We start from the raw sequence: 20,078 nt of genomic DNA, 5'->3' as shown, positions 1-20,078 counted from the left end.
TCCAGGAGGAGTGAGTTCAATCCCTGGCCCAGGAAGATCCCATGGAGTAGAAAATGGCAACCCACTCCAGTATTCTTGCCTGGAAAATCCCATGGACAGAGGAGCCTGCTGGACTACAGCCCATGGGGTTGCAAAAGAGTCAGACACGACTTAACGACTAAACAACAACAATAACATGAAAACTAACCACACCACATTCTGAGGCTGCACTCACCTTCTGTGACAGCCCATATTCTGTGGAGTGTGTTTCTCTCTGAATAAAACCACTTCTTAACCTATCACTTTGTCTCTCACTGAATTTTTCTGCCATGAGGCAGTAAGAACCTGAGTTTCACTGGGTCCTGAAACCAGGTCTGTGATCTCAGTTGGAGGACCATGGGTTTGCACTGGGTTTGTGTCTTGGTCTTGTGAGTTCGAGTCCCAATCTGAGGTAAACAGTTTCAACCTGAGATACTTGGGGCTTTATCCCACAGGCTGTGTGGAGTCACAAGAGCTGGTGAACAGGAAAAGGATTTCAAAGCCCAGGCAGAAAGGGAATTATGAAGGATGTGAGAGGGGCTTGTGGAAGGTTAATCCTAGTCTTCTCTGACAGAGGCCTGCAAGGACTGAGAACCCTGATGGAAGACGCTGAAGTCCCAGAGTTACCAGAATGGGAAACCTTCCAGCGACCTCTCAGACCCTGCTTGAAGTTATCAGATCATGTTGGAAACCTTCCCCCAAAACTCTCTCTAGCTCTCAGGAGGTAGGGGCTGCCAATCCCCAGTTCCTCTGAGCGAAAGCAGAATGTGTGGGTAGGATGGGAGAGATTCTCTTCTCCCTTATCAGTCATCACTGTCAGCCGTTTTTCACTTCAGCAAAAATTTAGTAGGTATATTAAAATGCATCCAGGCACAATAAAACCTTGTTTGAAGTTTAAAATATAGCTTGTCAGATGAGTATTTAGTGGTGTGTTTTAATGTGCATAAGTGCAAACCAGAATTTCACGTGTAGCCTAAGGTACACATTATCAATTTCACGAGTGATCTACAATCGTAGTGTCCATGGGCCACTCAAGGGGCGGGCGGGGGAGGAGAGGGAGCAAAGGAGCATACATCTTTGGGACCTTTTTTCTTTATCCCTCTAAGTAGGGCTTTGAATTCCCAGGTGACTTTATAATGGAGTTTCCTCATACTTATTGATTATTTTATCTCATGTTTTATTGAGAGAGAATTCATGTAACATAAAATTAGCCCTTTTATGGTGGGTAATACAATGGCATTTACTGCACGCACAGAGCTGTGCTCTCCAACCATCTGTTTCTAGCTCTGTAACATTTTTGTCACCCAGAAGGAAGCCCTGCATCCATCCTCCTCCTCTCCTGCTCCCTTCAGGCCCTGGCAACCAATCACTCATATGCTTTCTGTCTCCATGGATTTACCTATTCCAGACCCTTCTATTTTTAAAATTTGTTATTAATTTTGGCTTTTGTTTCTGTCTTATGATTCATAGAAGTGTATGTGTGTTTCTCTGGACCACAGGCAATAATGCCTGCTGTTTTGGAGGGATTCAGAGATTGCAAAATGGGAGCCAAGATGTCAAGTTTTTGAAAGGAGAGGGAATGCAGGGAGAATGCTACACAGGTAACGCTGTAGAAACCAGTACAGGTTAAGACAGGAGACAGTCCTACCGAATTTTTCCCAAGCAAGGCTATTAACCTTTTAGTTTGACTAGCCCCTTGGCAGTCTGATGAAGCTCTTGGACTTCCTCTCAGGATGGTGATTTGGATAAAATAGAGCATACAGGATTACAAAGGAAGCTAATTATATTGAGATTCAGTTATAAAATATTAAAGTATTTGGTGATCGTGTTTTATTTAATACTTCTTTATTAACATATTGAATAAGGAGACCTACTTGTGGGTCGAATAATACTGTAATCTTAAAGTAGTGAGAGGTGTAAATTATATTTGGAGATATCTGTAACACTATAAAATGCTATGAAAATATCTGACTTCTATTGGTGGTGAAGTAACAGATATTGCTAATATTACTGTGATTTGTCACTTATATTCATAATGGAAAGGAACATGCATGGAAGCTAGGGGAAACAAAGTTATCATTTTTCCCCAACCAAGTTCATCCACTGATGTTGCTTAAGAATCCTTATTCTGGAGTCAACGGTTTCTAATCTATTTTCAGCCATGGATGTCTTTGAGAATCTAACAAAAGCTATCTGTAGGCCATCTCACCCTCCTGCAAATGCATTTATTAGTACAAAATTTACATCATGTACAAGTACATGTACAAAAATTACATCATGTCTGTGGACCTCCTGACACCCGTCCACGGACCATGTCCAAGGTTAAGATCTCCATGACCCCAGGTTAAGATCTCCAATTTTGCGTGCACCAGTAGTCAAGGGCACTGTATGACTTAGCATTTCTTGGCTGTAGATAACAGAAACTGCCTGGAACCAGGCAGTTCTAGAGGGTGGCTGTAGCAGAAGCTTCTAGACAGTCTTATCTGCATTCCACATCTAGAATAAGGAGGTCCCATCTGGAGCCAGACTTTTGACCCTCGATCGTCATTCCAATGTCTGAGTGTCCTCTGCTGGGTCAAATGCCCATTCCTGCACTAGAGGAGAACTGGGCACCTCAGCAGGCTGTCTCTGATGAGGAAGAAGTATTTCTCAGAAGGAAATTGAGGCACAGCTTAAAAAAAAAGAACAGAAAAAAAATTGCTGTGGATATGAGGCAGAAAAAAGAGAAAATAATTTTTTTAAGTTCCATGAAAACCATAGACAGGCACTGTTTTATTATTATTATTATTATTATTATAAGATACTTTCTGGGAACATTTTAATATTTCTGCTATCAGGATATAACTTTCAATATACACACACATTGAAAGCAGCCCAATTCTCCTCCCCACGCCCAGACAAGTAAACTGCTGTTATATCAAATCAGCACTGTGTCTTACAGCTGAGTCTTAGAACTGTGGCCTCACAAAGTCATACAAGCCACATTTCCAGAAGCTTCAGATAGTGCTTCCATTCCTATGCTCTTCATGCTATTTTCTTTTAATCTCAGCTCTTCTAAAGCATACTTTATTTCTCTTATTTGGCTCCTTTTTCATATCAGATGTTTACCATATGACTAAACGCCGAGATGAAGCCTGATTCAATTAAGCAGGTGTCCTCTGAAGAGCAGCTACGAGTCAAGCTCTTTTCTGGGCATTGTGAGCATCACAAAGGGAGAATAAAGCAGAGTCACCTGCTCTCCAAGAGCTTACAGTGTAGGTGTAGAGGCTGCACACACACAGGGACCAGGTACCGCAGTCATCTGTACTGCTAGCCTAAGTGATGTACAATTTGTCGTGTCCCCATGTCGCTTTGGGACCCCATGGACTGCAGCACACCAGGCTCCCCTGTCCTTCACCATCTCCTGGAGCTTACTCAAATTCAGATCCATTGGTGGTGAGTCGGTGAGCCGGTGATGCCATCCACCCATCTCATCCTCTGTCGTCCTCTTCTCCTCCTGCCCTCAATCTTTCCCAGTATCAAGGTCTTTTCTAATGAGTCAGTTCTTCGCATCAGGTGGCCAAAGTACTGTAGCTTCAGCTTGAGCGTCAGTCCTTCCAGTGAATATTCAGGGCTGATTTCCTTTAGGATGGACTGGTTGGATCTCCTTGCAGTCCAAGGGACTCTCAAGAGTCTTTTCCAGCACCACAGTTTGAAAGCGTCAATTCTTTGGCGCTCAGCTTTCTTTATAGTTAGGTGAGCCTTTACGAGCCATCCCTGGGAGTCAAGAGTCAAGAGAGCAGGGTATGGGTTGAGCAGCAAAGCAAGACCCTGGGCATCCTGTCCTGGCTCTGTGCCTGTGTGGACACGGGGCTCTCTGGATGTCTCCCTGAAAGCAACGAGCCTTTGAGAAGTCTCACTCCTTGTCTTGGTCATGATCCAAGAAATACAGACTCTTTTAGTGAGGAGGACCATGTGGCCCCTGGGCCCCTGGGCCCCTCACAGGGCCAACCCCCACTCACCTCCCAGGTCTCTGCTTTAAGGTCACTTCCAGAAAGCTCCTCTCCAACCTCTCAATTTAGAACTAAATCCTGTTATGAAACTTTCTCATAGTATCTTCTCATAGTACCTTGTTCTTTGTCTTCAAAACACTTAAGATCATTTGTAATTACATGTTTATTCTTTTCTCCACTGGTCTGCGAGGTTTTCTAGGTAGGCAAGGACTATGTCTTTTTCGCTGGCCTCTGCATTCACAAAATTCAGTGCTGTGCCCAGGAAATATGTGTGGAGCGATTAGAGATTTAAGTATAGGCTACAGGCCTCCCTGGAGAAGGCAATGGCACCCCACTCCAGTTCTCTTACCTGGAAAATCCCATGGACGGAGGAGCCTGGTAGGCTGCAGTCCATGGGAGCACTAAGAGTCGGACACGACTGAACGACTTCCCTTTCACGCATTGGAGAAGGAAATGGCAACCCACTCCAGTGTTCCTGCCTGGAGAATCCCAGGGATGGGTGAGTCTGGTGGGCTGCCGTCTATGGGGTCACACAGAGTCGGACACAACTGAAGTGACTTAGCAGCAGCAGCAGCAACAGGCCTCCCTGGTGGCTCAAGTGGTAAAGAATCCACTTGCAATGCAGGTTCAACCCCTTGGTTCAACCCCTTGGTCGGAAAGATCCCCCAGAGAAGGGAATGGCAATCTACGCCAGTATTCTTGCCTGGAGAATTCCATGGACACAGAAAGCTGCAATCCACAAGGTCACAAAGAATTGGACATGACTGAGTGACTGACACTTCAGAAACCACATCAGTGTTTTCTGATAATGATGAGGTTCGGTTGAGGACAAGGACATCGTTGACAGGAAACACCGTTTAATGTTAAAATTGTGCCAGACCAAAGGGACAGCTGGTATATGTGTCACTGATGCAGATCTTAAGGGTTATGAATCTGAGAGTTAAGGTAATTAAGAAACATTGCTTTTTGGTTTGGAATTGAAAACCTGTAGTGAAATACAACCTATGGAATAAAGTGGAGAGGCTCCTGCTCGGTTACATCTATGCCAACTGTTTCAACTGTTCTGCCTTTAATGGGACTCTGGGGAGTTGTGTGTTACTGTGGTCTTATTTTCCCAAGCAAAAAAACAAACAAACAAACAAAAAACCATGAAACCCTGAAAGGAATTAGATGACTACAAAGACAGGCAAGTTAATGAAACTCTTATTTCTCTTCAAACAGAAACTTAACATTTGCCAGCAGGGAGAAAGTTGTGAAGAAATGAAGTTGAAAGAATCCACTAGCGTTCCTTGCTTGAGAGTTTGCTTTGGTTGTTGGCAGTGGGGTGGAGCAGGGATTCCTTTCCATTTTTTAGCTGAAGACTTAAATTTCAAAAATCAGAGGCAGTGAGCATAAAGGTCTTGGTTGAACTTTTCATTACTGCTCCAATGTGTGTGTTAGTCACTCACGTCTTACTCTTTGCGACCCCGTGCACTGTAGCCTGCCAGGCTCCTCTGTCCATGGGGATTCTCCAGGCAAGGATACTGTAGTGGGTTGCCATTTCCTCTTCCAGGGGATCTTCCTGACCCAGCTGGATCTCCTGCATTGCAGGCAGATTCTTTACTGTCTGAGCCACCAGGGAGGCCCAATGTCTTTGTACAAATGAAAGCAGAGATCCTGAAACTTTCCTTATATGGGATTTTACAGCTTTATAAACATGAGCAAGCCTCCCTTTACTGTGGAGTTGAGTATGTATAATTTGGCTCAAAGTCTTTTTTTTTTTTTTAATTAAAAAAAACTACGTATGTCTGATATTACTGTCAGTGAGAAAAAAGACATTTTTATTGTAATACTTGATACTTATGCAGCAGTCTTCTCTGAGGGATTCAAATTCCAGCTAAGTGTATGACATGGGTAGGCTTGCTCCTGGCGGGAATGTGAATATATGGGACTTTATGCTACCCTTGAAAACACAAGAAGTTGGATATTTTCTGCTCGCAGCTTAGGGAAGATAAATTTCACCTCTTTTTTAGTTCTAGAAGAGTCTTTCTGTAATGTCAGCTTCTGGGAATTCATATCGGATTTAATTTAACACCAGTTGAGTACCTGCAGAAGGAAGCATTGTCAAAGGAGTTAAGCGTTTGACCTCTGTATTCAGCTGGGCTTTGGTCTCAAATGTACTAGGTCTCAGTTTTCCCCTTTGTATGTGTGGGTTTTATGTCACTTCAATCATGTCCCACTCTTTGTGACCTATGGACTGTAATCTACCAGGCTCCTCTGTCCATGGGATTATCCTGGCAAGAAAACTGGATTGGGTTGCCATGCCTTCCTCCCAGGGATCTTCTCAACCCAGGGATCGAACCTGCGTCTCTTGTGGCTCCTGCATTGCAGGTAGATTCTTTACTGTTGAGCCGCCTGGGAAGTCCCGCTTTGTAAGATTAAAACAACATCTCCTCTTAGGGTCAAGTAGCCTCCCTCTGGTGAGCAGTGTTGGTGACCTAAGAAGGACTCCCTCTGCCACAAGCACACACCTGTGAGCATGTACGCATACGCATGTGCACACACACGTACACACACATACTCTGTCATTGACCAAACCCCTAGCCCAAAGTCTCAGTCCTGAGTCACCCCCAGTTTCTTCTCGACCCACAGCCACAGATGCAGTCCCTGGAGTGATGCCTCTTTAGGCTCCATATTCTAACCTGCAAATGTGTCTGCCACGTAGGTGAGAGAAAAGGAAGCAGAAGCGTGATTCAAACAATAGCAGTTGAATGAGTAATGGTGTATTGAGTCTGCTGAGCCTTTGCAGGGGTCACCCAGATCTCTGAGATTGTAAGGCAGTCACATGGAAGGCTTTCAGATGGCATGGCCCTGTAACATTACGAAAACATTTAAGGGGGAAACTGAGACTGTCAATGTTCTATTTTGCTGAAAACAAAACCTTAAGCCATCAGGACTATAATATTCATTGATATAAAAATGGAATGCATTTAGCTTTACATTACTCTAACAAGACCTCATTTTGCTTCTGAGTAGCAAAAACCTCTCCACGGGTCTGCAGGGTCAGCGATGAGCCTGGGACCCTGCGGTAGAGACGACACGGGGCCAGGGCTGAAGGAGAAGTTTCATGACTGCAGATGGCTGGCCTGTGCTCCTGGCAGCTGCAGCCAGGCCACGGACCCAGTTTCAGTTTGGAGGATTCCTGTCTGCAAACACCCAGGCCTGCTGCCTTCCCCATCCCAGACCTCCCCTTTCTTACTTTGTAGCTTTTAGAACTCATTCCCCAAGACTGGCACAGGACTTCCCTGGCAGTCTGGGGGTTAGGGATTCGCCTGCCAGTTCATGGGGCATGGATTCAATCCCTGGTCTGGGAAGACCCCACATGCCGAGGACAGCTAAGCCTGTGAGCCCCAACTCCCGAGGCCCGCACACCCAGGGCCCATGCTCCGAAACCAGAGGAGGCCCCTGCTGAGGAACCTGCGCAGCACAACAGAGGGGCCCCTGCTTGATGCAACTAGAGAAAGTCCATCCACAGCAGCCAAGACCCAGCACAGCCAAAAATAAAGAAATACAACTAAAAAAATAAAGACCAGCATAGTCCAGCATAACACGGCCTACCTCAGATATGCAAAGTTCCTCCTTCACCCTGAGTGTGAGTACATGTCCTCCTCACAGTATCACGGACAGACCCAGCTCGGGGTGTCTTCCAGAAATCGATACCCACAACATTCTCTTTGTGTTTTTTCACCATTCCTATAAAGCTAATGTCATATGGAATGAGTCAGAAGAGTCAAAGGCCTATATTATTCATTCATTGACTTGTTCATTTAGTAAATTTTGAGAGCTGATTATGCAGCAGGCTCTACATCAGGTTACAAGGATACAGCAGTGGGCAGACAGCTCAGTCCCTTCTCTCATGGGGGGAGAACATGACAAACAAACAAATATGTAATCATAAAATGTGATGAGAACAGTGAAATGTCAGGAGAGTCATGACGGAGTATAAGAGATGCAGAAGGTAAGAGAAGCTCTCCTGAGAAAGCAACAGCTGAGCTGAGGCCTGAGATAATGTAGTAGATGTCCACTGGTTTTGGTCACCTTTGGTTCACTTTCTCTTCTTTTGATGACAACACATGATGATTGTCTTTGGGGGCTTTCTTTATGGGAGTCCCATTCTTCTTCGGTTGGTGTTGTGATCAAGCTAGGTCATGTGACCAAGCCAGGTCAAGCTGGCTTTCATTCAGGGCTTGCACTCTGAGTGGAGTGACACAGGACAGAAGAGAACCGGAGAGGGCAGGGCGTGCCGAGTGACAGCAGGAGCTGAAATGATGCTCCCGAGGGCTGGCTGCACCAGGCTTCCTGGGGCCAGATGAAGGCTTTGGATTTTATCCTAAATGCAAAGGGAAGTTGTAAAGCTATTTTGAGCATGAGGAGGATATTTTTGGTAGCAACCAGTGTCACAGAGGAAAAACAATGCAACAAACACTCTAATCCAATGAACAGTGTGAAGATCTCTGGTCTTCTCAGTTCTGCCCTGAGCTTGCTCCAGGACCCTCAGCATTTGTCAGGCTCTTCAAATCTCTCCGAGCCCTGTGCCTTCATCTGCAAAATGAGGTAGGAGATTAGCTGATCCTTTAATTTCCCTTCCTTGATCTACAGAGAAACCCTGTCAAATAGAACAAAGTGTTCATCATCAAGAAGTTTATAATCAAATGGGAGGTAGGAATACCCAAACTCTATAACCCCTGCTGTGTTCCAAGGAGCTATGTTTAAAGTGGTTTTTAAGCTGGTTTTGCCAGCTCATTGTCTTGGCTGCAAAAGGATTTTAACCAGGCTCAGTAGTCATTCAATGAAGAACTTTGAGAGAAGGCATTACTGGAAGTGTGATACTCTGTTAAGCTGAGACATATTAACTTAAACTGAGTGCTCCATGACAGAAAACACGAGATAGAGTATTGACTCTTGGCTGAATTTCACCAAGACCTTGGAACTGTGGAAATGGCTGCATGTGGTATGTCTGCTGCTGCTCTGTAACTAAGTCCTGTCCAACTCTGCGACCCCATGGACTGCAGCAAGCCAGGCTTCCCTGATTTCACCAACTCCTGGAGCTTGCTCAAACTCATGTCCGTTGAGTCAGTGATGCCATCCAACCATTTCGTCCTCTGTCGCCCCCTTCCTCCTCCTGCCCTCAGTCTTTCCCCTGTGTCTATCAGTTATCTATTGCTGCCAACACTCAGTGGCTTAAAGCAACCACCATTTTATTTCTCACAGCTCTTGGGACGGCTGGGTCATTTCGACTAGACTTGCCTGGGCTCACTCATGCGGCTGCATTCAGCTGGTGGGTTGGCTGGGGAACTGCTACAGCTGGGATGACAAGCCTCTCTCTGCCTCAGTCTTTCATTTTTGAGGAGGTTGGACCAGGTTTTTTCACGTTCTTCACAGCATTTCAAGAAGACAAGGAGCGGGGCGCAAGTGCTCGTCAAACAGCCCCTCTTGTGCTATGTTTGCAGATGTCCCAGCGGCCAAGGCCAGGGTTAACAGAGGAGGCTCGAGACCAAGGACACGCATAGGAGGTGAGAGTCATCAGACGCCATTAGGGTAACCATGTGAACTTTCCCTCTTAGATATGCATTGCAGACATGCAACTTTAACCTATACATTATGGTGCTTTCACAAAGACACAATGTTCATGTTATTACTAGTATAAAGAAGCATTGGGAGTCACCTTATTAAGGGATTGAATCCTACATCAAGTGGTTCTGCTTGCCTCGTAAAATTATTCATTAAATTTTGCAGTGGCCTTGGAAAGTTATGTACATATTTAGAGGAAAATACCATTTACAATTATAATGAATTAAAGCATTCTTTACTGCAGTACCACTGCCTCAGTTTGGAACTCAGTTCAGTTCAGTTCAGTCGCTCAGTCGTGTCCGACTCTTTGCGACCCCATGAACTGCAGCACGCCAGGCCTCTCTGTCCATCACCAACTCCCGGAGTCTACCCAAACCCATGTACATCGAGTCGGTGATGCCATCCAACCATCTCATCCTCTGTCGTCCCCTTCTCCTCCCGCCCCCAATCCTACCCAGCATTAGGGTCTTTTCCAATGAGTCAACCCTTCGCATGAGGTGGCCAAAGTATTGGAGCTTCAGCTTCAACATCAGACCTTCCAATGAACACCCAGGATTGATCTCTTTTAGGATGGATTGATTGGATCTCCTTGCAGTCCAAGGGACTCTCAAGAGTCTTCTCCAACACCATAGTTCAAAAGCATCAATTCTGTGGTGCTCAGCTTTCTTCACCGTCCAACTCTCACATCCATACATGACCACTGGAAAAACCATAGCCTTGACTAGACAGACTTTAGTTGGCAAAGTAATGTCTCTGCTTTTAAATATGCTATCTAGGTTGGCCATAACCTTCCTTCCAAGGAGTAAGCGTCTTTTAATTTCATGGCTGCAATCACCATCAGCAGTGATTTTGGAGCCCCAAAAAATAAAGTCTGACACTGTTTCCACTGTTTCCCCATCCATTTCCCATGAAGTGATGGGACCAGATGCCATGATCTTAGTTTTCTGAACGTTGAGCTTTAAGCCAACTTTTTCACTCTCCTCTTTCACCTTCATTAAGAGGCTCTTTAGTTCTTCTTCACTTTCTGCCATAAGGGTGGTGTCATCCGCATATCTGAGGTTATTGATATTTCTCCCGGCAATCTTGATTCCAGCTTGTGTTTCTTCCAGCCAAGCGTTTCTCATGATGTACTCTGTATATAAGTTAAATAAGCAGGGTGACAATATACAGCCTTGACGGACTCCTTTTCCTATTTGGAACCAGTCTGTTGTTCCATGTCCAGTTCTAACTGTTGCTTCCTGACCTGCATACAGGTTTCTCAAGAGACAGGTCAGATGGTCTGGTATTCCCATCTGTTGAAGAATTTTCCACAGTTTATTGTGATCCACACAGTCAAAGGCTTTGGCATAGTCAATAAAGCAGAAATAGATGTTTTTCTGGAACTCTCTTGCTTTTTCGATGATCCAGCGGATACTGGCAATTTGATCTCTGGTTCCTCTGACTTTTCTAAAACCAGCTTGAACATGTGGAAGTTCACGGTTCACGTATTGCTGAAGCCTGGCTTGGTGAATTTTGAGCATTACTTTACTAGCATGTGAGATGAGTGCAATTGTGCGGTAGTTTGAGCATTCTTTGGCATTGCCTTTCTTTGGGATTGGAACGAAAACTGACCTTTTCCAGTCCTGTGGCCACTGCTGAGATTTCCAGATTTGCTGGCATATCAAGTGCAGCACTTTCACAGCATCATCTTTGAGGATTTGAAATAGCTCAACTGGAATTCCATCACCTCCACTAGCTTTGTTCGTAGTGATGCTTTCTAAGGTCCACTTGACTTCACATTCCAGGATGTCTGGCTCTAGGTGAGTGATCACACCATCGTGATTATCTGGGTCGTGAAGATCTTTTTTGTACAGTTCTTCTGTGTATTCTTGCCACCTCTTCTTAATATCTTCTGCTTCTGTTAGGTCCATACCATTTCTGTCCTTTATCGAGCCCATCTTTGCATGAAATGTTCCTTTGGTGTCTCTAATTTTCTTGAAGAGATCTCTAGTCTTTCCCAATCTGTTGTTTTCCTTTATTTCTTTGCACTGATCACTGAGGAAGGCTTTCTTATCTCTCCTTGCTATTCTCTAGAACTCTGCATTCAGATGGGAATATCTTTCCTTTTCTCCTTTGCTTTTCGCTTCTCTTCTCTTCCCAGCTATCTGTAAGGCCTCCTCAGACAGCCATTTTGCTTTTTTGCATTTCTTTTCCATGGGGATTTTCTTGATCCCTGTCTCCTGTACAATGTCACGAACCTCTGTCCATAGTTCATCAGGCACTCTGTCTATCAGGTCTAGACCCTTAAATCTATTTGTCACTTCCACAGTATACTCATAAGGGATTTGATGTAGGTCATACCTGCATGGTCTAGTGGTTTTCCCTACTTTCTTCAATTTAAGTCTGAATTTGGCAATAAGCAGTTCATGATCTGAGCCACAGTCTGCTCCTGGTCTTGTTTTTGCTGACTGTATAGAGCTTCTCCATCTTTGGCTGCAAAGAATATAATCAATCTGATTTCGGTGTTGACCATCTGGTGATGTCCACGTGTAGAGTCTTCTCTTGTGTTGTTGGAATAGGGTGTTTGCTATTACCAGTGCGTTCTCGTGGCAAAACTCTATTAGCCTTTGCCCTGCTTCATTCTGTACTCCAAGGCCAAACTTGCCTGTTACGCCAGGTGTTTCTTGACTTCCTACTTTTGCATTCCAGTCCCCTATAATGAAAAGGACATCTTTTTTGGGTGTTAGTTCTAAAAGGTCTTGTAGGTCTTCATAGAATCGTTCAGCTTCAGCTTCTTCGGCATTACTGGTCGGGGCATAGACTTGGATTACCGTGATATTGAATGGTTTGCCTTGGAAACGAACAGAGATCATTCTATCGTTTTTGAGATTGCATCCAAGTACTGCATTTCGGACTCTTTGTTGACCATGATGGCTACTCCATTTCTTCTAAGGGATTCTTGCCCACAGTAGTAGATATAATGGTCATCTGAGTTAAATTCACCCATTCCAGTCCATCTTAGTTCACTGATTCCTAGAATGTCGATGTTCACTCTTGCCATCTCCTGTTTGACCACTTCCAATTTGCCTTGATTCATGGACCTAACATTCCAGGTTCCTATGCAATATTGCTCTTTACAGCATCGGACTTTGTGTCTGACACCAGTCACATCCACATTGGGTATCGTTTTTGCTTTGGCTCCATCCCATCATTCTTTCTGGAGTTATTTCTCCACTGATCTCCATTAGTATATTGGGCACCTACTGACCTGGGGAGTTCATCTTTCAGTGTCCTATATTTTTGCGTTTTCATACTGTTCATGGGGTTCTCAAGGCAAGAATACTGAAGTGGTTTGCCATGCCCTTTTCCAGTGGACCACAATCTGTCAGACCTCTCCACCATGTCCCATCCATCTTGGGTGGCCCCACACAGCATGGCTTAGTTTCATTGAGATACACAAGGCTGTGGTCCGTGTGATCAGATTAGCTAGTTTTCCCTGTCGGCCGCCACCCCTGGCCCCCGGGCCCCGGCCCGGCCTAGCCCCTGTTGGCCGCCGCCTCCAGCCCCCGGCCCGGCCTAGCCCCTGTCGTGAATCAACTAATAAGTGAATATAAGTGAGTTGAGGATGTTTACTATCTTTTTTGTTTCAAGATCTGCAGGATGAGGCATTGATCACATACTAGATTATGCTCATTTCTTTTCTTTGCTGGCTTTTTAGCATTGTTTAGACAGGGGCTAGGCCGGACCGGGGGCCGGGGGCCGGGGGCAGCGGCCGACAGGGGCTAGGCCGGGCCGGGGGCCGGGGGCCGGTGGCCGGGGGCGGGGGCCGGGGGCGGCGGCCAACAGTTTGGAACTAAGGCTTTCTAATTTCATATTAGCGGCGTCTATGTCCTCCCAACACCTCTGCCCAAGGATGTGGGTGCCCTTGTTGTCGAGTAGACCTCAATCTCTTTTGAGGGCAGGAGTCCTACCTCACCCATATTTCTTTCCCTCACTCTCCCAGCATGTATGACACTCAGTGGATGCTTCCTGAGCTATGCTATGCTAGGCTCAGATGCTGAGTCGTGTCCAACTCTCTGCAACCCATAGACTGTAGCCCCTCAGGCTCCTCTGTCCATGGGATTCTCCAGGTAAGAATACTGGAGTGGGTTGCCATTTCCTCCTCCAGGGGATCGTCCTGACCCAGGGATTGAACCTGCGTCTCCTGCATTGGCAGGTGGATTCTTACCACTAGCACCACCTGGGATGCTCCCTAAATGCTGGTTAAATAAACAAATCGACAGCTGCCTTTTAGTAAACACCTTTATGTTCCAGGCACTTCACTCACAGGTTGGATCACCAATCTCTCAATGCCACAGATGTGTCATTCTCCACAGTTTACAACTGAAGGGACTGAAGCACAGAAAGCCCAAGGTGGACAGGCTGGGATTCCAGCCCAGTCCTGTATGATACAACTTCATTGCACCTGCTGCGGTTTTCTATGCAGAGCAGAAGGAGACTGTCAAAAGTGAAAAGACGGCCTCCAGGTGTTGAGAGAGGGTCAAGGAGGAAACAGTAGAGGCTAAAGATTTCAGAAGCCCTTAAGCATTCACTGCCTTTGTAAGAAAATAAACACTGCTCATTAAGAGACTGGCCACCAAAACTCAGGTGGAAACCCAGTAGGAGAGCCGGTTCTACAGCTCTTGAAAAAACCCAGTACCAATTAGTTAATTCTTGGGGGTGGGGATGAGGAGAGATTGGAAAGGCCCTGTTGGGTAGGTGACAATTCCACACTCACAAGGGGTGTCCTCAGACCAAAAGGTGGCCATTAGTTTACATTTTGCGTATAGTTTTTATTACCTATTAGATCAGTAATAATAGTAACAGTAGCTACCTGTTAGTGATCATAATAAGGGCTTCTACCACTTAGTTCTGCAGCATAGGTGGGTGGAGGGGCCGAGCAAGGCACTTCACATACAATGCAAGGTCTCAATGCTCACGACAGCCCTGGGAAGTAGGTTTTACTATTCTCAGTGTATAGACGAGATAACCGCTTAGAGAGATTAGCTTTCCCAAGAGCTCCCAGCTTTTAAATGGAAGATCTAAATCCTGTCTGTTCGACTAAAAGCCCCGAGTAACTGGGCGGTGGGCCCTGTGCCGCTCCGTGCTGGTCTGAGGTCGGGAACTGTGAATCTTATTTATTTATGCAACGCTGAGCACGCGTCTGTGTGTGTAATTCACAAACGAAAAAACAAATCCAGGTCCGGGTATCTGTTCTCTGGAAGTTTAGAAGCCTGCGTGGTGGAGAGCTGCCAAAGTCTGTCCTCATTCATTCGCTCCTTGGATCCCGTAAGAAGTGTTTGTGGCGCACTTGGGTATTCCGGGCGGGGCGCTAAGCTAGGAGAGGGGACGGCGAGCCGGCTGCTCCCCAGCCTGACTTGACTTTCTCCGGGGCAAGGGTTAGGGTTCAGGGAAGCAGAAACGGTATGGAGCCGGCTGGGGCGCGATCCGCACCGGCGGCGGGGCGCGGGGAGGCGGCGAGCGGCGGCTGGCCAGGGCCGGCGCCCGGAGGCGGGCTCCCCGAGGCGGGCTCCCCGAGGCGGGCTCCCCGAGGCGGGCTCCCCGAGGCGGGCCCGCGGCCTCCGACGGAGCGTCTCGGAGCAGCGGCGGTGGAGAGCGGGGAGAGGGGCCGCGGAGCGCGGGCGGGCGGACCGGGCCGGGCCGGGCGGGCGCGTTAGGGTTAGGGCTGGAGGATTCGGCTTCCCGGCGGCAGAGGGCGCCTGGCGCTGCGGGCCGGAGCCGCGCGCCCGGGCGCCGGGAGGCGAGGCGGGGAGCGCGAGCAGCGGCCACCGCCACGTCTTCCAGGCAGCGGCGGCGGCGGCGCGGGCGGAGGTGAGCGGCGGCGCGGGCCAGGCCAGGCCGGGCGGGGGGCAGCGGCCCCGCGGTTCCCGCCGCTCTGGCTCCGCGCAGAGCCGGGCGGCCGCCGAGGCCCGAGCCCCGAGCGCGTCCCGAGCGCAACTCGTGCCGGCCGCGGGCGGGGGCCGCGGGGCCGCGCGTCTCTGTGCCGGCCGGGGTCCCCGCGCTGCGGGCCAGGGCCGCGCCCGGGAAAGTTGGGGCGGACCGCGAGCCCCGCGGGCCGGGCGGGAAGTGCGGGCGAGCGGCGGCCCCGGTGGACGGGGGCACGGGGGGGCGCTGGAGGCGGCGGGCGCGGGTGCTCGGCGCGCGGAGAGGAAGGGGCGCGCTCGGGGTCCCCGGCTGGAGCCCGCAGGTGCCCGGCCGGGCTCGCGGTGAGCAGGAGGAAGGCAGGCCCGCGGGGGGGACCGGGGGGGCCGGGGGCGGAGTGGAGCGGCGGTGGGCTTGCCCCCTTCCCCCTGCAGGGGCGGACGCCGGTGGGGGTGGGGTTTGGGCTCAGAGTTGGGGACGCCTCTGGGCGCCCGGAGACCCGGTGGGGAGTTCCTGGAACTGCTGGAGGAGGCGGCGGAGCCGCGCTTCCTCTACCGCCTGGGCCAAGTACTTCCCCTCTCCGTCTGCCAGACTCGCCTCCCCGACTGCGGCGCTGCTGTCTGGGAAGTTGACGAGGGAGGGACCCCTGAGAGGATGGGATATTTAGGGGTCCCGTGGGCAGTAGGATTGGGCTGCATGCAATCGTAACCGTTGCCAGGAGAAAACGCAGCTCTGACCCCCTCTGACACCCACGCACCCACCCCCATTCCCCTCTCCAGCACCAGCCACGTCGGTATTCCCTGGGTTCGGCTACAGATCCGCAAACCCTAGCAGCCCCTCTGTTCGCAGAGTCGTGGTCATCTTGAAGGGGCGTGAGACATGGCCTTTGATTCTCGGGCTGAGGCTGGCTATTTCAGAAACAAGTGGTTCTGGAGATGCTTTATTGGAATAATCTGTGTGGTGCCCCTTGACAGTGGAGATGACTCATGTTAGCTTTATTTTTTTTTTCCCCTTCAAATAAACTTTGTATTCAAGACACAAGTGCGCCAGGTTATTTGCAACAGTGATAGAGCTGGAGACCCACACTGCGGGCCTTGAGACCTTGTGCTAGTCCTAGATGTATTAGCAAGGGTTATGGCCTCTAATAATGGCATCACCGACTTGATGGACATGAGTTTGAGTAAGCTCCGGAAGTTGGTGATGGACAGGGAAGCCTGGCGTGCTGCAGGCCATGGGGTCGCAAAGAGTCGGACGCGACTCAGCGACTGAACTGATGGCCTCCAATGCATCACTTCCCCTCTTTGGAACTCAATTTCTTTACTGGGGAATTCGGTATACAGAATGTGCTAGACAGTCTTAGGTGGCAGGAGTAGGTGTTTGAGGGAACCTGACATCTTTTTCCTTGTGAACCTAGATCAGCCACACAAAGTCCACCTCAGCCTATTATAAAGAAATTAGGGTGGACTTAACACAGCTCAGAAGCAAGAGAGGCTGCATAAAGTAAAACAACCAAAAACTAATAATAATTGGTACTGGATTTGCAGTCAGGATACTGTTCTTATGCAGACAGTTAGTGTATTGCCTGTTAGCTATCATTACCATAAAGTTGTTAACTGTGCTTTAAAAAGTTATGTATGTCTCATCTGTGGACCTGAATTTTTTCTTTTGTTTGAACCTTCAAGCCTGGAGTGGATGCACAGTGGATCCACTTGGAGCAGCCTTACTCGAAGAATACCCCCAGGATCTCTCCTTGCCGTGGGTGAGTGCTCAGTCATGCCCGATTCTGTGACCCCATGGACTGTACCAGAGGACCCCACCAGCCTCCTCTGTCCATAGGATTTTCTGGCAAGAATACTGGAGTGGATTGCCATACCCTCCTCCAGGGGATCTTCCTGACCCAGGGACTGAACCTGGGTCTCATGCACTGCAGGCTGGTGCTTTACTCCTGAGCCCCCCGGAAGCCCCTCTCATTGCCACAGGACCATAGGTTTCTTTCTGTCTGACTGATGCTGCCGTCTTTGTACCACCACACTTCTGTCATCTTTTCCGTTCTGACTTGAGAAGTGGGGCGCTGATACCTGTTGCATGTGGCATTTCTGCACCTCACAGGTTTCTAGTGAGTGAAATTAATAGGCAAATAGTGCATTAGATACAGCACATTAAAAATAGCTCAAGGTGATAATGTGTCTGCTCCACCCCTATTCCCTAGACCCCCTGGGCAACCTCTCAGTAGAAGTTCAGAGGCACTTCCTGCTCATCTTGTTTTGGATGCTGAGAAGTTGAAATGCCATGGCTGGGTCAAAGGGCACATTCATGATCAAGCCCTGGTGCTGCTGGGTGGGGAAGGTTCTGTGTGTGTGTATGTGTGTGTAGTTTATCATAACTGAATGCTCCTGTTTTTCTGTTCTCTTCCATTAGTAGCTGTCAAATCCATATTGGGTTTGACCACATCATTTTCAGGAATCTTTTTCTGTCAGTTTCTTGTGTAAATTTTTACTTTAACTGAGAGCTATTAAATTAATAAAAATCCTGGTGCTAATAATAGTTGTCATTTGAACCCCTACCATGTATCAGGCAGGACAAGATACGGTGACTCAGCAGTAAAGAATCTGCCTGTGATGCAGGAGATGCAGCAGGGGTCGTGGATTTGATCCCTGGTGGGGAAAATGCCCTGGAGGAGGGAACGGCACCCACTCCAGTGTTCCTGCCTGGAGAATCCATGGACAGAGGGGCCTGTCAGGCTACCGTTCATGGGGTCACAAAGAGTTGGACATGACAGCATGCACGCATGTAATGTTTTATGATAGTGGAAGAGTAATTTTTTTTTTAACTTTTTATTTTGTTTTGGGATGTAGCTGATTAAAAACATTGTGTAGTGTCAGGTGAACAGCAGAGGCACTCAGCCATGTGTATGCATGTAACCCTTCTCCCCCAAACTCCTCTCCCGTGGAAAAGTAATTCTTAATTGTTTCTTACAGGGTTGAGATATTAAATGAGATCTTATATGTGAAAAGCAATGTGTAAACTGTAAAGTGCCCTCCAACCCAGGACAGGTTTTACCCTAAGCACCCGAGGACTCTGGAAGCTTATGAGTCCATGACTCATGAGCCCAGTGTCTGGTGGGCCTGGTGTACATGCTGAGCCCATAGCCTGATCCCTCTGAGCCTGATTTCTGTGTATGTAAAATTAGGATGATAGTATCTGCCTTGCACTAAATGAGATGCACTTGTGAGTTGCAGCAGGTCCTCAGTGGTGGTTAGCATTCACCCCTTCCTCTCCCCTTGCCCATGGGTGCTTGGAATAATGGGATTGATTTAAGTCTTCCAGTAGGAATTGTCCTCCAGGGAAAAAGGCTTTAAAGTATGTTTTTGTACTTATAAATAATTCTTTTAGCTTTTGGCTTCCCACTGCACCCTCAACACACACAGTGAATATTCTGGGTCTTAGCATCATCTGAAAGGAAGGGATTGCTGGGACTGGCTCTTGTAAATCAACTATACTTCAAGTGAGAATTAAAAGAAAGACGGGGCTTGAAGCAAACTAGAAGCCAGAAGGAACAGGTCTTTGGTATGGGCTAAAGATGGATGTGGCTAGTTAACCTTTTGCCCGTTTTGTGCAAAAAGGGGAAGAGACTGAATTTGGGGACTTCTGGTTGGAAGGAGGCGTTGTTAGAGCTATAGTATACGGTGGGAGGTCAGGGAAGCTATGAGCTGCGAAGGGGATGGAAGAGGTGATTTTGACGGTAAAATCTGGACAGTTTGTCATGGGAGAATTCTCCATTAGATGAGGATTTAGCTAAATATGGGACCAATTTCCATCAAGTCCTATAGGATCTCTTGTGGCACTTTGAAGTTTTTGGGCTCCAGGCAGATTTTGACTGGTGGTGGTATCATAAATGAGTTTCCATAGTAAGTTGTATGCGGAAAATGAAATTAAATTCCAAGAGGGTGTTTGTTGTGACTGATGCCAGAATTTCTCTGAGAATTTTATTAAGATTCAGTCAGTCTATAAAAGTACTTCTTAGCTCTCTGAAGATATTAATTAAGAAACAATTTAAAAGATACCCAGAAATGTCTCCTTTGTGAGCTTTTGAAATGTAATCTTCCTAAATCTTTGGAAAAAATGAAGTCTTAAGAAAAAGTTGCAAAGCGATATATTTTAAAAGCAGTTCCTCCGAAGTGATGTTTTTCTCTTCCCGTCTCTTCCCTCCTCTCACATTATTTTGATAATGAGTTAATTTTGGTGTCTTTCACGTCTTGGAAGCCTAATTTTTATGCTTACGACCCTTCATTTTTAGATCTCAAACGTGCCTTTTTCCTGAGCTTGCCTGTGTTCATTCATTGTGAGGAAGTAGCACAGTGAGCAGAGAAGGCACTGGTGACCCACTCTAGTACTCTTGCCTGGAAAATCCCATGGACGGAGGAGCCTGGTAGGCTGTGGTCCATGGGGTCATGAAGAGTTGGACACGACTAAGCGACTTCACTTTCACTTTTCACTTTCATGCATTGGAGAAGGAAATGGCAACCCACTCCAGTGTTCTTGCCTGGAGACTCCCAG

At 47.6% G+C, this 20,078-nt stretch overlaps 1 protein-coding gene across 9 annotated transcripts in view; it reads left to right on the top strand.

The window, feature by feature from the left end:
- Positions 1-3,267: 3,267 nt before the first annotated feature.
- SMCO4 (single-pass membrane protein with coiled-coil domains 4) overlaps positions 3,268-20,078 on the top strand; it is a 95,038-nt gene continuing 78,227 nt past the window's right edge. For 2 of the 9 annotated variants that reach the window (XM_081536637.1, XM_081536625.1), the window contains exons 1-2: positions 15,402-15,470; positions 17,204-17,280. The gene's annotated coding sequence lies outside the window, so the exon portion shown is untranslated. Of the gene's footprint in view, positions 3,454-9,260; positions 9,563-14,697; positions 14,928-14,955; positions 15,063-15,401; positions 15,866-17,203; positions 17,281-20,078 lie in introns of those variants that run through there. The other 7 variants (XM_081536632.1, XM_081536630.1, XM_081536627.1 and 4 more) reach the window with 7 other exon arrangements.

The sequence above is a fragment of the Giraffa tippelskirchi genome, chromosome 10, assembly GCF_054371585.1.
Source record: "Giraffa tippelskirchi isolate mGirTip1 chromosome 10, T2T-mGirTip1v1.2.pri, whole genome shotgun sequence".
In the NCBI taxonomy this organism is placed as follows: Eukaryota; Metazoa; Chordata; class Mammalia; order Artiodactyla; family Giraffidae; genus Giraffa; species Giraffa tippelskirchi.
Note: the sequence above shows the minus strand (reverse complement) of the source record. Positions and strands in the feature narration are given on the sequence as shown.